Source organism: Hypanus sabinus, chromosome 16 (genome assembly GCF_030144855.1).
Source record: "Hypanus sabinus isolate sHypSab1 chromosome 16, sHypSab1.hap1, whole genome shotgun sequence".
Taxonomy (NCBI): domain Eukaryota; kingdom Metazoa; phylum Chordata; class Chondrichthyes; order Myliobatiformes; family Dasyatidae; genus Hypanus; species Hypanus sabinus.
The window spans coordinates 19369552-19387777 of NC_082721.1; positions in this window are offsets into that span (position 1 = coordinate 19369552).

Sequence of the window (18226 nt, forward strand, 5' to 3'; positions counted from 1 at the left end):
CCAAGATTCCCAAAGAATTTGATAATAGTACATTGCAAAACAGAGAAGAGGAAACACTGTCACAGGAAAACAGCATTTGTGATCGGGGACCCCCTCCACCCAGAACATGCTCTCTTCTTGCTGCTGTCATCAGGAAGAAGGTGCAAGAGCCTCAAGTTCAGGAACTGTTACTACCTCTCAACCATCGGGCTCTTGAAGCAAAGGGGATAACTTCACTCTACTTCACTTGACCCATCACTGAAATGTTCCCACAACCAATGGAATTACTTTCAAGGTCTCTTCATCTCATCTCCTCAATTATTTTATTGTTGCTTCTTTTTGTACTTGCACAGTTTGTTGTCTTCTGGACTCTTGTTGAACACCCTAGTTGGATGCAGTCTTCCATTGATTCTGTAATGGTTATTATTCTATAGATTTATTGAATATGTCCACAAGAAAATAGATCTCAGGGGTGTACATGGTGTTATATATGTATTTTGATAATAAAATTTACTTTGAACTTTGAGGAGAGACTGATGGAAAACCAGAAAGAATGACAAGGACTGATGAGCAAAATTAGAGCATTTATGAAGTGAACAATATTCACCCCCATGAAATACTAGCAGTAAACCTGTCCAAAGATAGCTACAAGATACATACATTTGTTGTGGTTCATTTAGAGAAAAAGGAAGGTGGGATAACCAAGGCTGGATGGAGCTCTCTAAATGCCAAGGAGTCGAAGAGCTTTATTTGTGACTTCTGTGCCACATACAAAACTTGCAAATAACTTTTAAAAACACAATAATATAAAGGAAAGGTGCCATTGAAAATAAGGGAGCTTATAAAGGGATATTAAGGAGGAATATATAAAACTCACACCCAAAATGTTGGGAAGCTGCTACAACCTCAAGAGAGCTTTTACATTTAAGATGAAGTCACGAAAAGCAAGTGACCTGATAATGTTCTTTCCAAAAATCCCATTACACACAATCCTGCAGATCACTAATATTTTCATTTATTTTCTATTTTTCATCTTCTTTCTTGGCATACTGTAGCCACTAGGACCCAATACTGAATCAAAAAGTTCTGGTCACCCACTTTCTTCTACAGTTCCATTTTAGGGCGTCCAATTGGATTTTGCTTCTACGTCATTGTGGAATGATTTTCTTGGCATTTTGTATTTCACTGCTTTTAAGCGTTCCTTTAATTATCTTCTTTCTCACTCTAACAGGCCCATTAACCTGTCAATCAAATTGTTTCATCAGGATTGTCGATGAGATCAGTGACCTTGGACCAGCCTTGAATCACCTGAATAATACAAATTCCTATGTAAGGATGCTGTTTATTGACTGCAGCATTTAACACAATCATTCCTACAGTTCTGATCGAAAAGCTCCAGAAACTGGACTTCTGAACCTCCTTCTGCAACTGGATCCTCCATTTCCTAACCAGTAGACCACAATCTGTACAGATTGAATACAACATCTCCACCTTTCTGACAATCAATGCTGCTGCACCTCAGAGATGTGTACTTAGCCGAGTACTCTATTCTCTCTACACCCATGACTGTACGGCTAGACACAGCTCAAAAGCTATCTATAAATTTGTTGATGATACAACCATTGTTGACAGAATTTCAGATAGTGATGTGAGGGTGTACAAAAGTGAGCTATGACAGCTAGTTAAGTGGTGACATAGCAACAACCTTGCACTCAATGTCAGTAAAACCAATGAACTTATGGTGGAATCCAGAAAAGGGAAGACAAGGGAACACATACCAGTCACCATAGAGGAATCAGAAGTGGAAAAAGTGAGCAATTTCAAGTTCCTGGGTTCCATTACTGTATCTCTGAGGACCTAACCTGGACCCAAGATATCATTGCAGCTACAAAAAAGGCACAACTGTGGCTATATTTCATTAGGAGTTTGAGAAGATTTGGTATGTCTCCAAAAACACTCTAATATTTTTACAGATGTACTGTGGAGAGCATTCTAACTGGCTGTATTTTCATCTGGTATGGGGAGTGGGGGTGGTGGAGCTATTGCACAGGATAGAAGTAAGCTGCAGGGATTTGTAAACATAGTCAGCTCCATCATGAGCACCAGCTTTTGAAGTATCCAGGACATCTTCAAGGAGTGATGCCTCAAAAAGGGGGCACCAATCATTAAGGATGCCATCACCCAGGTTTTCATTGTTACCATCAGGAAGGAGGTACAGAAGCGTGAACACATACCCTCAATGATTCAGGAAAATCCTCTTCTCCTCTGTCATCTGATCTATGAATGGAAATTGAACCCATGAGCCCCACCTCACCACATTTATAATTCTATTTTTGCACTACTAATTTATTTACCTACTTAATACATATATATACTTACTGTAATTCACATTGTTTCTCTATTATTATGTATTGCATTGTACTGCTATTGCAAAGACAACAAATTTCATGACATATACTGATGATATTAAACCTGATTCTGATTCATCATGTCAGGCTGGGTTCACCTTACCAGAGACATTCCCCTTATCCTATTCACAAGAGATTCTGCAGATGCTGGAAATCTAGAGGGACACACACAAAGTGTTGGAGGAACTCAGCAGGTCAGGTAGCATCATTTTGTGTCGAGACTCTTAGGCCTGAAACATTGATTGTTTATTCCTCTCCAGAGATGCTGCCTGATCAGCTGAGTTCCTCTGCCAGTTTGTGTTCCCCTTCTCCTATTCATCCTTCCCTCCTTAAACTACCATGTTTTCTCTCTTTCACAGTTTAGATGAAGGATCTTCAACGTGAAATATTCCCATGGTTTCTCGTTCCACCAATGCTGCCTGGTCTGCTGAGAGTTTCCACCAATATTCTTGCGAAGAGCCCCCCAAATACTCCCCCAGAACTGGGTTTGGTATTTGGGAGTCTTGGAAACCTCTGTGTGTTCACAGAATTAGCCATCAGCAAAATGGCAGGGAAAGTTGACAGTATCACAATTAATATAGTTGTAAAATCCAGAGCATAGTTTTTAATTTGGAACAGCACTAACCTGCTTAGTCATTATTTAATATCCATCTCCCAAGAGAAAATTCAAAGCATGGACCAATTTCAGCCACAATGGATATCTTCATTGGCTCCATAATGCACATTAGTGAACTGGCAGAGAGTCCATCAAGTGCAATACTTGGGCCAGAATTTCCATTAACAAGGCATTTATTCAGACTCTGCCACATTAGATTTAACTTTGGAGACAAGCTAAGTACTGATACTCACTTGTAAAGATTTTAATGGGTAACTTGCTTGGAGGTACTTAACTCTCCCACAGTGGAACTTATAGTAACGACCAAAGCAGCATTACTTAGCAGTTCAAAGTACTAATGGAACTGGATTGCAAAGCCAATTTTCTGACCGGTCAATAGTTGGTGTCATGAAGTGTGAATCAGCCAAGCAACATAGAGCATTTATTGATGACAGAGAAGAGAAGAAGATGAAAGGGGGAGGGGTTGATTTGGAGATAGCAGCACAGTTTCAGTTCCATCATCAACAATCATCAGAACCAAACAAAACACTCTGAATAAAAACAATTAATTTACCTCCTTCTCCAACAGCATTTTATTTTTGGTCATTTAAGGTTATTGAGTTTTCCTATTTCCAGATCTCCAGTCTTTTTAAGAAGATGCTATGGAGAGGGGGTGTAGTTAGTTACTGATTGTTTAGGGCATGGTATAAGGATTGGGGAGTGGGAACCGAAATTCAGCCTGGATGGTTAGTGAAGCAGGCAGCAGAAGAGATTGAAAAGCATGATAAACTGCAGGCTCTGGAAATGCGAAATAAAAATAGACAATGGAGAAAATACCCGAACGGGTCAGCGAGCATTGGAAGAAAGAAAAACATTTCAGGTTGATGACCTTCATCAATAGCTGTGTCTCACTGATCAACTTCCTTCACCTTGCAACTTATAGTTTAGTTTTGGGATTGTAACTTATGTTATTTCAAAAGTATACTTTATTCGTAATACATTTAGTGGCTGCTTAATTAAGTACCTCTTGCACATAATAAAGTGGCCATTGAGTGTATATTCATGATCTTCTGCTGCTGTAGCTCATCCACTTCAAGTTCAGCTTGTGTGTTCAGAGATGCTCTTCTGCACAATACTGTTGTAGCGTGTGCTTATTGGAGTTACTGTCACCTTCCTGTCAGCTTGAACCAGTTTGACCATTCTCCTCTGACGTCCCTCTGTAAACCCTAGAGTCTGTTATATGTGAAAATTCCATGAGATCTGCAGTTTCTGAGATACTCAAACCACTTCATCTGATTCTAACAATCATTCCACAGTCAAAGTCACTTAGATCACCTTTCTTTCCCATTCTGATGTTTGGTCTGAACAACAACTGAACCTCTTGGCCATGTCTGCATGCTTTTATGCATTGAGTTGCTGCCACATGATTGGCTGATTAGCTATTTTCATTAACAAGAATTGGAGCATGTCTTTGTCTGGATTCATTCTGACATCAATTCAATACTTTACAATGCATCAAGAACACCCATGAACACAGGATCCAGAGTTCAGGAGTGATGCACCATCAATAACTCTCGGAGACGTGATAGGCTTTTATTGGCTGGAAGAAAGGACAAGCAGCAATTGACCACCACACTACATCCTGGAGACTGAGGCCGGGGCTGTGTCTCCAATCGCCTTTATGCCGGAGTCCGTGGGAGGAGCCACAAGAGCAGTCAGCGGGGGGGGGGCGGGGGGGCGTGTCCAGACAGGTATATGTAGTTCACCACAAGGAGCAGCAGAACTCTAGACTAAACACAAGAGATTGTGCAGATGCTGGATATCTGAGTTAATGCTCCTCCAGCAGTAGAGGATGCTTGTCTCAGTATGTAGGCATCCATTAGTCTCGCGAGACCATGGACTTGCGCCTTGGAAAGCTTCAGGGTTATATGGGAGACCGGCAGTTGCCCATGCTGCAAGTCTGCCTTCTCCACGCCACTGATGTTGTCCAAGGGAAGGGCAAGGGCCGATACAGCTTGGTACCGGTGTTGTCACAGAGCAATGTGTGGTGCCTTGCTCAAAGACACAACAAGCTGCCTTAGCTGAGGCTCGAACTAGCGACCATCAGATCACTAGACCAACGCCTTAACCACTTGGCCACGCACCAACAGTATGTAACATATCTCTGAATGCAGCCCATCGATCACAGAGTCCTCTGGTGTGCAGTTGCTTTGGGTGAAACTTGACAAGGATGGTTGCATCCTTTTCCAGACTTTCTTGGTGAATTGAACAGTGGACAATGAGGTGGACAATCATCTTGTCCCTGAGGGCAGCATAAGATAGGAGTTAGACTTTGACAGTGCAGGAAGGACCTGATATGTAGGGCCTTTCTTACTGCCATCCAATTGCTTGTTTGTGAGATCTGGTGTTGATGATGTCTTTGATCGTCTGTTTGGGAAATGATCGCACAAGATCACCCATGTCAGGGATAGCAAGATGCTCTGTGCTGACCACTATAGGATGGATGTAATCAATTGTATTGTACGGCACTATAATGAGTGGCACAATGTTTCAGCATTACCACACTATCTGAGACTGAGGCACAAGGGTAGAGTTGTTGATGGAGAACCATAGAGTCTATGCCAGAATTAGGTTAATTCTGTCTGACCTATTCATGACTTTTTCTGTAGCTCTGCAAATTATTCTTTTCAAGTGTCTGCACATTTGAATATATTGATTTAAATTATCGAAAACTCTTTCCAAACTTTTCCTTGGTATTCCCTCCTCAGTAGCCTTACCATAAGATTATAGGACATAGGAGTAGAATTAAGCTATTCAGCCCATCAAGTCTACTACACCATTCCATCATGGCTGATTCATTATCCCTCTCAACTCCATTCTTCTTCCTTCTCCCTGTAACCTTTGACATCATTACTAATCAAGAACCTATCAACCTCTGTTTTAAACATACCCAATGATTTGGCCTCCACAGCCATCCGTGGCAATGAGTTCCACAGATTCACCACCCTCTGGCTAAAGAAATTCCTCCTCATCTCTGTTCTAAAGAGTCTTCCTTGTATTCTGAGGGTGCGTCCTCTGGTCGTAGCCACTTACATCTCTTCCACCCCTTTCATAACACTCGCCCTCTCCCAGAATCATCCCTATATCAAGAATTCTCTCTCCTTGACCCAGTTCAGTGAATTTCACCACATATATTAGCTTGAGTGTCGTGAGAACATTGGAAGCCTGGAGCTTAATACCACGCTAGTGCAGGCTGCCCGGTAAAATCTCTAGCACACATCTTTGTTATATAAAAACTAATGTCCTCTGTATGTTGGTGCTTATCAATGTATTTGCAATGGGGCACCAAAGCTGACCCCATTTCACTGTTGGTTAGGGAAGGAAAAGCCGCATTTGAGAACCCATATTTCTGGATAGGTGACCCTGGCATCGCATAAGCATTTGTCGGAATTGTAGCTGAGTTTATGGGCAAGTTCAGCAAACAGCCAATCAGAAATCAGTTTTCTTTGAGCTCAGATCCCAGGTAAGGTAAGAGGGGCCACGAGGAGATGATTAAAAAAAATAAAAAGCAACACAGCCATTAAAAATTCAGTAAAATCTACACATAAAGCACAAACTTTCATTTACTTCTGCAAGCATATGCCAAGCTAATCAAAATCATTCTTGCTTTCTTGTTTTAAGTAGAGACTGCTCTTTAATCTAGATTGGCCTGTGGTTATTATTTCCATCTGTAACCCTGCTCCAAGATGAGAATTAACTCTATCTCAACATATGCTCATTAAATTCTTTCAAAATGAATGGAAAATTAATACCTTGAATTCATTCCCATAAAAGAAAGCCTGGTATATATTTATATGTTTCCTTAGGATGGATCCTGGTTGCATTTCAAACAAACAATTTGTTTTCTCATCCTCCTGTAGCAAAATTAGAAAACTCACATCTGAATAATTTTACCTCTCAACTTAATTACTTCCACAAGAAACAAATAAAGATTTCATGCAGTTAATTGGCGAGTTTGAACAGTTTCACTGAAGCAAGCGTATGGAGCAGGAACAAGGAACTGTGCAATTACGAAATGATGTAAAGTATCAAATATCTCCTTTTCTGAGCAGCAATCCATGTAACCAATAAGTGCCAAAGCAAATTACAGCCCAAGGCAGATGCATGTGGACCTCCATAAACAGACTGCACATTGCTTTCTGGGCCAAAGGAAAACATTTATTAATTGGACCATAAATCAGTTTATTGTTCTTTTGTTTGGACGAAAGCAAGAGTTGAAATCCAACAATAGTCAGGACCGACTAAGTAAAACAAGGAGCCAGAAATCCAAGGCAAACAAAATGTTGTTTGGTTATTTCAGAGGAAAAGCAAAGTTTCCTATTTTGTGCCAGAGGAACTGTAGTCCTCATGTTTAAGTCTGTTCTTTGACGTTGGCTGTGATTCAGTAGACAGCATTCTGGATATTTAGCTGAAAAGTTGTCAAAGTAAATTTATTATCTAAGTACTTATATGTCACCATATGCTACCCTGAGATTTGTTTTCGTGCAGGCATTCACAGTAGAATAAAAAAATACAACAGAAACAATGAAGACAACCAAAGCATGCTGACAAATTAATGTGGAAAAGAAGACAAATTGTGCAAATAAAACGATAGGCCCATAAATAAACAAATGCATAAATAAATAATCAAACACATACGCAAACAAATAAATAAAAAATAAAATAAATAAATGTTGTATTAAAACCGATGTTTGTATAATACGTTATAGATTCAAGTCCCACTCCAGATTCCAAAAGTGAAGACTGCATGCTGTGTTTTCAGTGCTGCCTTTTTCACATGCGATTCTACTCTCTGCAACGGTAATACCTCAGCTAGTTTCACGCAACAGATAATCCAATCACTTGTCAAAGCTTGCTGCGTGTACCTCACTGAGTTTGCTGTATTATTTCTTAGGCAGGCTCTCGTGGTTGAGGATGGCTTGTTTCCACTTCATTTCTGTGGGTTCTGAGGAGACTGATGAGATCTGTCTCAGCTGCACAAGGGATGGGTGAGTCAAAGTGAAAGTCAAGTTGATTGTCATATACGCAAGTACATGGATACAAAGATGTAATGAAAAACTTACAGCAGAATCACGGGCACATAACATCAGACACAAGAAAAACATAAATTATACAAGAAAGAACAATTTGGAGAAATATCCATTTTAGTTCAAGGTGGACATAGGGTTGATATACTGAGGTAGAGAAAGTCCCTTTCCATTCCCCTTGAAGATACTGATGAAATCTACTTCCACAATCCCTTCCATCAGAGGGGTTCTGCACACAGGGGCATGGTAGTGTAGTGGTTAACACAATTGCTTTACAGCACCAGTGATCAACAATTAGGGTTCAAGTCTCATCACTGCCTGTAAAGAGTTCTGTACTTTTTCCCTGTGACCACGTGAGCTTCGTCTGAGTCCTCCGGTTTCCTCGCATATTCCAGAGCTGTATGGTTAGGGTTGGTACGTTGTGGGCATGCTAAATTGGTGCCAGAATATGTTGAAAGTTGCGGGTTGCCCTCAACAGATCCTTGCTGATTTGATTTGACGCAAATGACACATTTCACCTTATGTTTCAATGTAAATGTGACAAACAATCTAATCTTTAAGAAAAAAAAACTTTATCATAATTACTTACTACATAGAAAACAATTTTCCTCACACTCACTTTGATTCAACACCAAAAAAATTTAAATCTAATAATCCCTGACCAATGATTCATCCTCTAATAGGAACAGCCTTTCTCTATCTTTGCATGACTACATTCCATAAAAGGCTTGGAAAAATTTTACGTTAAGTTGCTTTATAAATGAAAGATATTGTTCTCCTAAGCAGGAGTCACATTATGAACCTCAGGGATGATAATCTAGATGAAGTTCTACATACTACATTTTTGTCCCATGAAAGAAAGGCACTATGAGATGCAGATGCATATCTCAGTATTACAGTTTCTACCTTTAATTGGAGGTATAGATGATTGTCTTCAATGTGGGGCAGGAACTGAGCTTGGGAATGATCACCGGTTCTACAGTGGGCATTTCTCTAAGGATTCATTGATGCCAACATAAAATATTGTTTCTTCATTTACTTTGAAATGCAGCCTGATAGCATTTCCTTCCAGCCTGATGAGCCCAGTTGCACTCATGTGGCCAATTGACTTACTAACCCGTAGGTCATCGGAATGTGAGAAGAAACCGGAGCACCTGGAGGAAACCCACACGGTCTTGGGGAGAACATACAATCTCCTTACAGACAGCACCAGAATTGAACCCAGGTTGTAGCATTACGCTAACCGTAACAAAATCATGCTACCCTGATTTAATCAGTCCATTGCTGTAACCAGATAGGGTTAGAAACAGAAGCATATTGATATGTTTATGTGAAAATCTTAAGTAAAGCCTTATTTTTAATAATATACCCTCGGGTATTTCAGACATGACATCTGTAGTAGTTACAGCCTGTCTATTTGTCAGTGAGGTAATACAACCCAAATACCAGGCAGCAATTTACAATGCAACGGTAACTGCGGGGAAACTGCTCAAAGGAAGACAAGCATAGCCAGTCAATCTTGCGAGTTTGCCCTGGGGAGGAGAAGTGACCTCTGAGCAGTATTTGTTTATCGTAGGAATGCTTTTCACACCTTCTCTGTGCCACTTGACACCCTGTTGTCTCTCAGACTGGCAGCACTGAACTGCTTAGTGTTCTACATTTCCTGGGAGCAGGACAAACTGCCAGTCCCGTCAACCGATGTACGCAGACCTTTCGAAAGGCTGAAAAAATAAATTCAAGCTTCAAGCATTAGGGGAGCTAGTCTTTGAATGGCAATAAAAGGAACTTTCAAATATCCTTTTATTTTGTTATTGATGTTTGAGTTGCTTGCTGTTATCATTTGATGCAATGTCCCAGTCACTGAATTAGGAGTTGTCCATGAGGTTCAGATTAAACCAGAAAGAGCAAAGTTGAGAGGAAGCAAGTGGACAACGGGCGCCATGCCAACTCGGGGCTTCTGAAATTTGGGGTTCAATTCCGGTGACATCTGTAAGGAGTTTGAATATTCTCCCCGTGACTGTGTGGGCTACCTCCTGGTACTCCAATATTAGCCCACCGTCCAAAAACGTACCAATTAGTAATTTAATTGGAATCAGAATCAGGTTTAATATCACTGGCATATGTCATGAAATTTGTTGACTTTGCAGCAGCAGTACAATGTAATGATAATAGAAAAAACGTGAATTGCAGTAAGGACCTGAGGCACCTCAATGACAATCTATTCCAGCAGCTACCATCCGGGAAACAGTACCACATCATAAAAGCTAGGACCAACAGGCTCCGGGACAGCTTCTTCCACCAGGCCATCAGACTGATTTGAGTGTATTTCTATGTTCCATTGACTGTTCTATTTATTATAAATTATTATAAATTACTATGATTGCACATCGCACATTTAGATGGAGACGTAACGTAAAGATTTCTACTCCTCATGTATGTAAAGGATGCAAGAAATAAAGTCAATCATTCATTCATTTCGTTCATTAAATGAGCAGTACAAAAATAGAAATCAAAGAGTAGTGAGGTGGTGTTTATGGGTTCAATGTCTATTCAGAAATTGAATGGCGGAGAGGAAGAAGCTGTTCCTGATCTGAGTCATAGAGCGTGTGCCTTCAGGTTTCTGTACCTCCTTCCTGATGGTAAAAATGAGAACAAGGCATGACCTGGGTGATGGGGGTCCTTAATGATGGATTCCACCTTTTTGATCCATCGCCCCTTGAAGGTGTCCTGGTGTGACTAGTGCCCATGACATAGCGGACTAAGCTGACACCTGTCTGCAGCTTATTCTGATCCTGTGCTGTAACACCCTCCCCCATACCGGACGGTGATGCAGCCAATTAGAATGCTCTGCATAGTACACCTGTAGAAAATTTGCAAGTGTCTTTCATGACATACCAGTCTCAAATGCCTAATGAAATATAGTCACTGCTATGCCTTCTTTGTATCTGCATCAATATTTTGGGAACAGGATAGATCCTCAGAAAAATTGATGCCTAGCAACTTGAAGTTGCTCACTCTTTCCACTTCTGATCCCTCTATGAGGACTGGTTTGTTCCCTTGTCTTACTCTTTCTAATTGGTCAATGTAAATTGTCCTATGATTAGGCCACTGTTAAATAGGTGGGATGCTGCCCACCTGGCTTGTTGGGTTGCAATGGGCAAGTTCTGTGCTTTTCCATATGATAATAAAAACAGAAATGAAAAAATTTTGGCAAAATGGGCCTTAGTGATTGAGAGAACTAAAAGGTTGAGGGGGTAACAGTGTTAAGCATTGATTGTTTTATTCATAGTTTTATTCACTTTAATTCTCAATAGTAATTTCCATTGTTTCAGATTATTTCCACTGTTTTTCAGTTTTTTTAGTTGTTGCACTGTGTCACCTTTTCATAAAATTTTTAATGATATCAAAGGGGGTACCAGAAGTTTTTTCACTTACATAAAGAGCAAAAGAGAGTGGATATTGGACTGGAGAGGTTTAAATGGGGGGACAAAGAAATGGCAGATGAACTAAATTTGTATTTTGCATATTGTGGGTCTAGGCTATTTGATCCATCAGTTCTGCTCTGTCATTCCATTATGGCTGATTTATTGTCCCTCTCAACCCCATTCTCCTGCCTTGCTCCCATCACCTCTTACTAATCAAGAGCATATTAACCTCTGCTTTAAATATACCCAATGACCTTGTGTCCATAGCCAGCTGTGGCAATGACTGCCATAAACTCACCACCTAATTCTAATCAATGAAAATTTATTACAGTAATAGATAAGTAAATACTAGGGAAGGAACTGCATTTGTACAGCACAATGTGGGAGTTGCTCGCAGCAAGTATCTCAGTTTTAAGGACACAATATGTTAAATCCTGAAGAAGGGTCTCAGCCAGAAATATTGACCATTTATTCCCCTCCGTCGATGCTGCCTAACTTACTGAGTTCCTCCATTATTTTGTTATTTAACATCACAAGAAATATCTCTGCCTGCAGTCAGAATTGTTAACTTGGAGTTGAAGTTACTCAATTTCTTCTTAAGCATTGAGGAAGTGAAGTATTGAAAAAGAAGCAAGGTTCTGAGGCACAGCTTGATGTGAATGTGTTAAAACATCATGTATTTAGAACATACAACTGTCAGGCAATGTAGTGGAGGCTTGAACCAGAGCAGCGGAGATGATTTAGCGGTGACTGATAACTTTAATAATAAACTTCAAAATAACAAGCCATGAAGGGCCACAAAACAAGAGAGAACAAGGCATAAAGGTAACAGAAGGCTAGGAGCAATTGGTTGAGCCTGGCCAGTTCGTATGAGTGAATAAGGGTTTTGGATGAGAGTTGGGTTTCAATAGGCTGCAGGTGGTGTGTTGGAAACAAGTGGAGCTGACTCCTGCCAGCTGGGCGTTGACTGGGAGGTGCCTGCCTTTGCAGGCCTGACAACAACAAATTATAGATTTTAGTTGAAGAAGAATTGGTACTATTACGATTTCGATCATAAACCAAATAATTTGGTTCATCAATCATGCATGTAGCTGTCTGTATGGGTTCACTGGAGATTGACTATGATAAGCAAAAAAAAAAATTATTTCTTTCACTTTCAAAGCAAAGCCTCTGTTTTTAAAACACTGGATAGAAAATAACATGTGTCTGTTAGCCAACAATCCAATTTTGCTTTGTGTGTCATTGTAAGTCTTTTCATTCTTAAGTTTTTTTTGCTTCCCAAGGCATTGGATCAGAGGTAGGGCTTGTTTCAATGCCTCAGCCTTTTTGCCTCTAACACAGTAAAAGGGGAGTGGACAATGTTTCAGGAGAAGGAGGACACATTGTAATCATCAGTCATCAAGCTGATACAGGTCTTAGATCAAGCCTTAGCAAAAACAACATCCCCATGTACCCGAAAAATAACATGCCTAAAAAATGTTAACAAAACTCATGCCTAGAAATTCAATCACCTCAGCATTATTTGTATCAGTGCCACTGAACTGAAAGTGGACATTCCCCCAAGTGAAACACAATAACAGACATTTCCAGGTTGTTTAGCATCACTCTAGAAATTTATTAGGCTTTGTTTTTGTATTTATTTGTTCACAGGATGTGGATATCACACCGTCATTTATCATTTGCTCCTAATTGCCTATGAACTGAATAAGTAGTCTAGAGCTTATGGAGTTATGGAGTTTACACCGTAAAACAAGCCCTTTGGCTGACCCCCCTCCATGTTGACCCTTTTGTCCATCCAAATAAACCTTTTTTTTTCCTTCATTAGGCCTATATATTCTATCCATTGCCCACTTCCATTGCCTGTCTAAATGTCTCTTAAATGTAGTGATTGTATATGACTCCACCATTTCCTCTGACAGTGTATTCCAAACATCAACCACTCTCTATGTAAAATCCTTTTCTCTCAGGTCCCCTTTAAAATGTCACCCTCTCATTTTAAAGCTATGCCCTTTTGTTTCTCATACCCCTACTATACCTACCCTTTCTATGCCTCATACAATTTTATGCACCTCCATCATCAGCCTCCTTTGTTTCAGGATAACTATTCAATCAACCACACAAAATGTGGCAGGAAATCAGCTGGTCTGGCAGTCCCTAAGGAAGGAAATGATCAGTTGATATTTTGCTCCGAGACCCTTCATTAGACCTGGAAAGGAAAGGGCAGAGTCTGTAAGAAGGTGTGGGGGCAGAAGGAGGTGGGAATAACAGGTTCGCAGGTGATAGGTGAGGCCAGGTGAAGGGTACGATGCATTGGTGGGGGAAGAGAGATGTTGTAAGAAGCTGGCAGGTGATAGTTGGAAGAGGTAAAGGCCTGAAGAAGAAGGAATTTAATAGGAAAAGACAGTGGACTAAAGGAAAAAGGGAAGGAGGAGGGCAAACCAGAGGGAATTGATGGGCAGATCATAAGGGTGGGTGGGGGGTATTTCAGGAAGTTAAAGGAATTGATGTCCATGCCATCAGGTTAGAGGATACCAGGTGGAATTTGAATTGCTGCTTCTCCAACCCATAACTAAAGTCTTCCAATCTGGGCACTATCCTGGTGACACACACAAAATGCTGGTGGAACACAGCAGGCCAGGCAGCATCTACAAGGAGAAGCACTGTCCATGCCTCGGGCCAAGACCCTTCGTCAGGACTTCTCCTTATAGATGCTGCCTGGCCTGCTGTGTTCCACTAGTATTTTGTGTGTGTTGCTTGAATTTTCAGCATCTGCAGATTCCCTCGTGTTTTCACTATCCTGGTGAAGCTCTTCTGCACTCTCTCCAGTGCAACCACATTCTTCCTATAGTGTAACTGCATGATATACAGCATATATTTTATGGAAGTAGCATCCCGATTGTTATAGTCAGTGACCCATTCTATGAGGCAAATGTGACATATGTCTTCCTCACCACTATCCACCTGTGTTGTCACTTCCAGGGAACTATGGAGTTCAACTCCAAAGTCCCTCTGATCATCAGCACTGCTCTGCACCTTTCTGTTTGTTGTAGAGGTCCTATTCTTATACACTATCTCAAGTGCATCATCTGTACTTGCCAAGATTAAATTCCCTCTGCCCATTTTCCTATCTGATCTATATCCTGCTTTATCCTTAGACAATCTTCCTTGCTACTTACAAGACCACCAACTTTCGTCCATCTTCAAACCTACTATTCATACTTAATTCATTCACATCCGAGTCACTAATATATGTATCTTACAAGTAACAAAGGTCCCAGTGCCGATCCCTGCATACACTGCTGTTAATAAACTTTCAATCACCACCCTCTATTTCATATTCTTCCTTCAACCACATTTCCGTGATCTTAATCTTTCCAAAAGCTAATTCGCATTCTACGTATCACACAGCTGGTCAGGCTGGATCTTTGGAAATTAATAGATTGCCACCATTTCATGCCAAGATCCTTCTTCAGGACTGGAAAGGAAGACACCAGAATTAAAAGGTGGGGGTGGGGGGGGGGGTAGGATGATAGCTGGAAGGTAATAGGTGGAGGTATGAGGGTGGGAAAGATACAGGGCTAAAGAGAAAGGAATCAGCTAGGAGAAGAGAGTGGACCATAAGAAAAAGGGAAGGAGGAGGGGACTCAGGGGGAGGTGATAGGCAAGAGGGAAGAAGTAAGAGGCCAGTGTGGGGAATAGAAGAAGAGGGGAGGGGAGGGCAATTTTTTTTTTACCAGAGGGAGAAATTGATATTCATGCCACCAGATTGGAGGCTAGCCAGACGGAATATAAGGTGTTGCTTATCCACCCCAAGGGTGGCCTCATTTTTTTCACAAGAGGAGGCCACAGACCAACATAACTGACATACTCTAAGTAAATCCGATTTACCTGTGAGGATTTTTGCATTAAAGTCAATGTGGTTGAGTGTTCCACTCCTCCCATTCTCCTCACCAGCCTCTATTTGCTCTGCCTACTGGACTGGTTTGGTTTCTCTCCAGATTTGTTACACTACTGAATGGAACAATCATGTAAAGGTTTGTTTGGTGCCGTCTTTCCCTTTTTTATTTATTCATGAATAAGGTCTATTTCTGAAATTATAAAAAATCTTCCACCTGCTTCGTTGCTTCTCAAACTCCTGCCAAATTAGTTTAAAGGCTCACATGGACAAACCTCCCTGAACGAATCGGTTCCCCTCCAGTTCATATGCAATAAATCCTTCTTGCACAGGTCCCACCTGCCCCAAACCTGCTCCCGATATCCTCTGTCCTGCACCAAGTTTTTCAGCCGTTCCTTTATCTGTCCTGTCCTTGTTCTTCCCTCACCAGCAGGTGGTACAGGGAGTTGAACTGAGTTTATGATCCTTAACGTCCTGCTTTTTAACTTTGTGCTTAGCTCCTCACCTCTGTTTGTGCATGTTGTTAGTACCAAATTAGTTCTTCCTCTCCCTGAAGAGTGATCCTGCCACCAGCTCGGGAATGTACTATTCTGGTACCTTGGTCTTGGTCACAGAAGAACCTGCCTGTTCCTCTCATTAATGAAGCCTGCATCGCTACTGCTTGCCCGAATGTTCCCTTCGCTGCTGTGAACCGGAACAACAATGCGCCAATAACTTGATTGTTTCTCCTGCTTTCCTCAGGGAGGCCGCCCCCCCCCCCCCCCCAAGTATTTCCAAGATGGCATTTCTACATATCTTAAATGGAAGAGTTTCTGCAGCTACTGGAAATCTTGAGCAACACAAGCTTCTGAAGGAACGCAGCAAGTTAGGCAGCGGTTTATGGTGTTTCAGGCCGAGACCCTTTAGCAGGACTGCAAAGGAAGGGGGGAAGAAGTCAAAATAAGAAGATGGGGCATTTCAATTTGACTTCCCATTCCCGTTCCTATCCTAACATGTCTGTCCATGGTCTCCTTTACTGTCATGATGAGGCACCACTCAGGTTGGAAGAGCAACACTTCATATTTCATCTGAATATCCTCTAACATGACAGTATGAGCATCAGTTTTTCTAACTCCGGTAATTTCTACCCCCTCTCTTCTGCCATTCCTTATTCTGACTCCCCACTCAGCCATTCTCTTCTCTTCACCTTCCCATCATGCTAGTGTCCCTCCTCCTTCACGTTTTCCCATTGTCCACTGAACTCTCCTGTCAGTTTCCTTCTTCTTCAGCCCCTTATCTCTTCCACCTATCACCTCGCAGCTTTTTACTTCATCCCCCTCCCCCACCCACCGACCTTCCCCATCACCTGTTTTCACCTATCACCGGCCGGTTTGTGCTCCTTCCCCTCTCCCCTTCTCCTTATTCTGGCTTCTTCCCTCTTCCCTTCCAATCCTGATGGAGAGTCTCGACTTGAAACATTGACTGTTGATTCTTCGCCATGAACGCTGCTAGATGTACTGAGCTCCTCCAGCACTTTCTGTATAGCTACATAGCTGTTTGGGAGGGAAATGGCCTCAGAGCCAGTCCAGATGCTGCCTCCATTTACTGCCCTTCCAGGTGATTTCCCATCTTCTTTCTTTCTATTCCTGCAGCACACTGTCTACATTTTCAGCATCCAAGATTCTTCCCAGCAATTCCATCTGCAGCTCCAGATACTGTTTGTGCTTTAACTGGAGCTGCATGTGGATATACTTCCCTTAATCATAGTCCCTGATCTCCACAGCCTGTAGGAAGGCATGTCACTGCCCTAACTTCCATATCCCACATCTCCAGTCCTTTCTGGTAAGAAAGGCAATTTAAAAACATTTACCTGGTCACCACACAGCCTCCTCAACAAAGACCTCACCTTGAGCTACGCAACACCATCTTGGCCTCATGACCCCTCTCAAAATAGCCACTCCCACTCTACCTGCCTCCCTTGTTTAAACCTCTTGCTTGTTGCTGATCTTACAGGACTTGCTAGTGCTACTTCTAGGCTGTGCCTCACTTACTCAGTCGACCTCACATTCAGTGGGTGTCGATTTTTGATAAATGTGGAGTCACAATTGGATCTAGAGTCACTTTTAGGCTCAATGGCATACCATGATAGATTTCGATTTCTTTCCTTGAAAGGCACTAATGAGTTTGTTGAGCTCTTGCAACATGTTTGGCTCTGCTGCCACTAGCTTGTCCCAACTTTCCTTCCCCTCCTCATCTTCCCTCTATCCTTACCCTCCCAAAGATGGGACGGGGACTATAAAATAACTCAAAATAAAAGTAAGAATAAGAATATGAACAGACTAAGTGAAGGAAGGACATAACCAGCCAGAGATAAATTATTTCCTTTAATGTCCTTCCACTAAGGTCATAGATCCTTCCATTGATATACACAACAATATTGGTTTAAGCAGTGAATTCCATTAGCAAGATTGGTCCCCAGGAATGAATAACGTGAAAAGATGATTAAAGTAAGTGAAATAAAATGCCACTAAAAGTGATTTAAATAGTTTAGATATTTTCTTGGAGAGTTTCATGTTTACATGCTCTCTGTAATCAAATTGAATCAAAAGCCTTGTGTCTAAACTTTATTGAGACAGGAATAGGGTCACTAAGGGAAGGAGGATACATTTATAGACAGCTATAGCAGAATGTGCCAATAGTGAATAATTACTTTTTGATTCAGTATTTACTAGGGCAACAGATCAGATGGATATCAGCAGATGAAATTATAAGCTACATTTAACATGGAAAGGGAAGAAATGTTAAACAAACTAATGGATATTGAAGAAGTTAAAATCCATTCTCTGGACTGATTACAT